The sequence below is a fragment of the Carettochelys insculpta genome, chromosome 7, assembly GCF_033958435.1.
Source record: "Carettochelys insculpta isolate YL-2023 chromosome 7, ASM3395843v1, whole genome shotgun sequence".
Lineage (NCBI taxonomy): Eukaryota > Metazoa > Chordata > Testudines > Carettochelyidae > Carettochelys > Carettochelys insculpta.
The window spans coordinates 11,953,100-11,959,099 of record NC_134143.1 but is presented as its reverse complement, the minus strand read 5'-3'; positions in this window follow the sequence as shown (position 1 = coordinate 11,959,099).

Sequence of the window (6,000 nt, the reverse complement as noted above, 5' to 3'; positions counted from 1 at the left end):
CAGACTCCCCTGGTCCTAGCTAAACAAACTCAGCTTCTTCAATCCTTCCTCAGAGGTTGTGTTGTCTAGAACGTTAATAATTTTCACTGCTCTCCTCTGGACTTTCTTCAGTTTGTCCACATTTTTCCTGAAATGTGGCACTCAAGAACTGGACGCAGTTACTCCAATTGAGGCCTCAGCAATGCAGAGTAGAGCAGAAGATATGCTTCTCAGGTCTTGCTTACAAACAGTCCTACTAATACATTCCAGAACAGTGTTTGTGGTGGGGTGGAGGTTTACAACAATGTTACACTGTTGACATGTTTAGCTTGTCATCCACTCCCACCTCAAATCCCTTTCTGCAGCACTTTTCTGAGCAATCCTTTTCCACGCGTGCCTTCCCTAAGTGGGGTACTTTGCATTTGTCCTTACTGAATTCATCCAATTTATTTCAGACCATTTCTCCCTTTTGTCCAGATTGTTTTGAATTATAACCCTATCCTACAAAGCATTGGCAACCCCTCCAGGCCATTCACAAATTTCATAAACATACTCTATGCCATTAACTGAACAATTTATGAAGACATTGAACAGAACTGGATCCAGGACCAATTCCTGAGGGAACCCATTAGACATGCTTTTTCCAGCTTGACTGTGAACCACTGTTAACTTTCTGGGAGTGATTTTCCAGACAGTCATGCTCCCACCTTGTAGTAGCTCCTTCTAGATTGATTTTCCCCTAGTTTGTTTATGAGATTCTCATGAAAGATAGCATTAAAAAAACCTGACTAAAGCCAAGAAATATTGCATCTACCAGTTCCATCAACCTACAAGGTTTGTTACCCTGTCACAGCTGTTAGGTTAGTTCAATAAAATTTGTTCTTGACAAATCCATGTTAACTGTTACTTATCACCTGATAAACCAGTAACAGAGAGAAAGCAGTGTTAGTCTACATACTATCAAAAAAGCAGTAAAGTAGCACTTTAAAGACTAACAAAATAATTTATTAGGTGAGCTTTCGTGGGACAGACCCACTTCTTCAGCCCATAGCCAGACCAGAACAGACTCAATATTTAAGGCATAGAGAACCAAAAATAGTAATCATGGTTGACAAATCAGAAAAAAAACTATCAAGGTGAGCAAATCAGAGAGTAGAGCGGCGGGGGTAGTCAAGAATTAGATTAAGCCAAGTTTGCAAAAGAGCCCCTATAATGACCCACAAAATTCACATCCCAGTTCAAACCACGTGTTATTGTGTCAAATTTGAATATAAAAGAGCGTCTTTAATAATGTGTTCCAGTGGTTTGAGTTATGTGTAACTGCTTGATTACTCCATGCAAGAGATACATTTCCTGAACACTACAGTACAAATCAAGGATGGCCTGATTGGCACCACACTCTACCAGAAAGCCACTGGTCGCTATACTTACCTACATGCTACTAGCTTCCATCCTGCACACATAACTTGATCCATTGTTTACAGGCAAGCCCTTAGGGTTCAATCGCATTTGCTCTGATCCTACTGACAGAGACCAAAAACCACAAGATCTTTACCAAACATTCATAAACCTGCATTACCCACCAGGAGAAATAAAAAAAACCAAATCGACAGGGCCAGACAAATACCCAGAGACCAGCTACTCCAAGACAGGCCCCAAAAAAACCAAGAACAGAACACCACTGGTCATTACCTACATCCCTCAACTCAAACCACTGCAACGCATTATTGAAGACCTACAACCTATTCTTAACCAGGATGCCACACTCCAGAAGGCCCTAGGTGACAGGCCTGTTCTCTCCTACAGACAACCTCCCAACCTGATGAGGATTCTCACCAACAGCCACAGTCTATACTGCAGGAATACCAGTCCTGGGAAAGCAACAAGGGGTCCTGTGGCGCCTTATAGACTAACAGAAATGTATGAGCATAAGCTTTCGTGGGTAAAAGCCCACTTCTTCAGATGCAGTGCACTGCATCCGATGAAGTGGGTCTTTGCCCATGAAAGCTTATGCTCATACATTTCTGTTAGTCTATAAGGTGCCACAGGACCCCTCATTGCTTTTGCAGATCCAGACTAACACGGCTACCCCTCTGATACTCAGTCCTGGGTCTTTTCCTTGCAACAAAGCCCGCTGCCAGCTTTGTCCACATATCTATTCTGGCGATACCATCACTGGACCTAACCAGGTTAGTCACAGAATCATAGGCACATTCTCATGTTCCTCAACTAACATCATATGTGCCATCATGTGCCAACAATGCCCAGATGCTTTGTATATTGGACAGACTTCAAACTCTTAGACAAAGAGTTAATGGGCACCAAACAAACATGAAAACACTCCTGATCCACAAACCAGTCAGCTGACATTTTAATGGAGTGGGCCATTCTGCTAATGACTTAAGAGTTTACGTGTTACTGAAGAGGAATTTTCACAGTACTTTGGAAAGAGAGGCTGCTGAACTCTCTTTTATATTGAAATTCAAAACAATAACACGTGGTTTGAACCAGGATGCGAATTTTCTGAGTCATTATAGGGGCTGACTGATCCCCTCCCACCCCTCTGCTCTCTGATTTGCTCCCCTTGATAATTTTTTTTCTGATTTGTCAACCACAATTACTATTTTTGGTTCTCTGTACCTTAAATATTGAGTCTGTTCTGGTATGGCTATGGTCTGAAGAAGTGGGTCTGTCCCACGAAAGCTCACCTAATAAATTATTTTGTTAGTCTTTAAAGTGCTACTTGACTGCTTTTTCCTTCTGATAAACTAGGTGTTGCAAATTGATTGCTTAATGATTTGCCCCATTAATTTTCTGGGTACTAAAGTTAAGATGACTGGTCTGTAAGTCCCCAGACTGTGCTTATTCCTCTTTTTATAGGCTGGCACTAGATTTGCCCTCTTTCAGTCCTCTGGAAGCCTTCCCACCTTCCATGAGTTGTCAAAAATTATCGCTAATGGCTCAGATATCTCCTCAGTCAGCTCCCTGAGTATTCTCGGATGTATTTCATCAGGCCCTGCTGACTCAAAGACATCTAACTTACCTGAGTAATTTTTTTAACTTGTTCTTTCCTAATTTTAGCCTCAAACCCCACCTCATTTTCACTGGCATTCATGACATTAAACATCCAAGTGCTACTAACCTTGGAGTTGAAGCCAAACAAAAAAAGTCATCCTACAGTTCTGCCATTTCTCTATTTTCTATTATTCTTCTTCCTGCCCCGCTTCCCTCCTCACCCCATCCCCAACTGACTAACAGGCCTATCCTGTCCTTGGTCTTCCTCTTCTAATTCAGTCAGAGAATTTTTCTTTTTGAGAATCTTTAAGTTTCTGGCTGGCTTAATCTTGTTTGTGCCTTGATATTTCTAATTTTGTACCTACACACTTCTTGTTTCTTTAGTTTATATTCATTCCTTGTAATATGACCTAGTTTCTACTGCTTGTAGGACTCTTTTTTGAGGGAGGGGTAGGGGAGAAACAGCGATGTTTCAAGTAAAATAAAACATTTTGCTTAATCCAAATATTTTAGTTTTGCATTTTTGTTTCATTGAGAAATTTGATCTTTTGTTTGTTTGTTTCAGTTCAATTCAAACAATTTTTTTCCATGATTTGGGTAACTGCCTAGCCCAGCTTCTTACACCACCACCTGACTGGCTCCAACAGAGACCAACATCCCATTATAAGAATTCAAATCAGAGGAATTAGATAACACTGCCACACTGCCTAATACACTGATATCTGTATCCCACTGAGTCATTGTTTTGTGTACTACAGTTTGTTCCCTGTCCTCTGATTGTGTTATCTGTCATCCTTACAGGACCAAGGACAACTTGTTGGCCAGGTTCAATGATGGTATCTGTAAAATTAGACACTCAGGGCCTGTATCTCAGCTAGTGTATTTGTCTAATTCTATTTACTTTAACTATGCTCACTGTAGGGCTGGTCCCTTTTCTCTTTTAATACCTACCTAGTGATCCTCTAGATTACTACTCTAGTTATTTTAAAAGGGATTTAATGCAGTACTTGGTTCTCTTCTTCCTAGCACTTATTTGAGTTGTGTACTGTAGCCAAGTATTTGTTCAAAGACTGCAAGTCTGTTGGCCAACATGGCTTCAAAAGTGAGCGTTGAAACTGCATTTAGCCATTTGAAATACCTTTGCCTATGGCTTTGCCTCAGGCTAAACCATCTCCAGCACAAGCAGTCAAACCAGGAGTTTTCTCCTTAATTAAAAATGCATTTAAATCAAATGCACCAAGCAACCCTCATGACTGACTAGATAAAAGAAATAGAGCCATGCATGTTTAGATTTGGGTCCTGTCCTGAATTTCACTCCCCAGAAGGCATAGGTGATGTTTAGATCAGCCACTTCTAAAAGTATTTTTAAATATCAGCAGTGAAATTGGGAGCTGAAGCAGGATTTGGATGCTGGAATATGCAAATGCACCCCAATTTGGATCTGGATTCAGTTTAAACCTCCATTGAATTCACAAGAGAAATAAATCAGATACAATCAGAGCCTGAATTTGGCACGTAGGGTCTCTTTTATGCACTCCCTGAAGTGAAAATTCAGCCTGGTACAGACACAGATACAGACTCTCACAGCTACCTCTGTCACTACTCACTGAAGTGAGTTATGGCTCATGAAAGCAACACATCCATTTCTCACGGGGACCAGTACAAACGACAAAGACACACTGAGGTTCAACCTAAAAGCATGTCAAGTTGTTAATGTGCCTCATTAGTGGTGTCCCTAGCCTCTGACAGAGGCTGGAAATGGATGACAGGAGCGGGATCACTCAATGACGACCTGTTCTGTTCACTCCCTCTGGGGCATCAGACATTGGCCACTGTCCGAAGACAGGATACTGGGCTAGATGGACCTTTGGTCTGACCCAGTCTGGCCATTCATATGTTCTTACCCAAAGAGGTTTTAACACCCTATGTGGAAAACCATAACAGCTCAGAGCAAGGATACAACAGCCTGTAATGGTCTTGGACTCTCTCTCTTCCACCTGTAACTGTGTTTGTTCTTCTGCCATTGGCCAGACCTCATGTACATGTTCATCTATACCGTTTGTGGAATCCTCACACTGCCACATTCTATGAGATTCCATCTTCTTCACCACCAATCTTACTGAATTTAGCAGGATGTATCATGTGCTTAAAGCTAGGCTTGCGCTGAAGTACTTATTGAACCTGGGCCCAAGGCTTCACCTCCGGTATGCCTCGTCTATAAATATAGCATGTAAGTGCTATTGGCAGAACATGTACCTAAAGGGTTACCTGACTAGGGATGAACATGTTTACCTATTTTCCTTAACTGCAACCAGAATGATTACACTAACATTCAAGGGCAGGGATCAACAGTGCTGGAAAACAGAAAGCACAGAGTGCAATGACAAGTAAATGTATATATTTATGCTTTAAATTTTTGTATCCAGACCGAAAGAGACATGGAAATGGTGAACTTTCAGTTTTAGAAGTACCTGTTGCTATTTCAATAGCTCCCAAAAAGAATCATGATCTTATGACCCTCCATAAAAGCTGGTTTTTAACTCTGATTCACCTTGTCAAGAAGGCCAGACTGATGACATAGTATGATGCACAGCGGCACTGATAGCCACCCTGGGCCCCGGGGCAAGATGGAAGGCAGGCCTAGGTCTGCTCCCTTGGAAGGAGGGGGGGGGGGCAAGGGTGGAAGAGGCGAGGCCTAGGGTGATCAGTCCTTAGCACTGCGCTCACCAAGAGATTTGGCCCCTCCCCTAAGCCATCCAGAGGGAGCTCCAGCTGCCAACACAGCCAAAATAGCAGCAGCAGCCAGAGCTCTGGGCCCCTTTGAAACACCAGCCCCTGGGGCAATTGCCCCTTTGCCCCTCCCCAGCCCAGTCCGCAGGCCTGATGATGCATGAGGAACACAGCTCACCCTTTAAAAGGCTGACATTTTTTGAAACTGCTGAAGTGTAAAGTCTACAACCCAGACTCTCAGATCCATTTACAACAGCTGACAACCTGGGCCTCAGG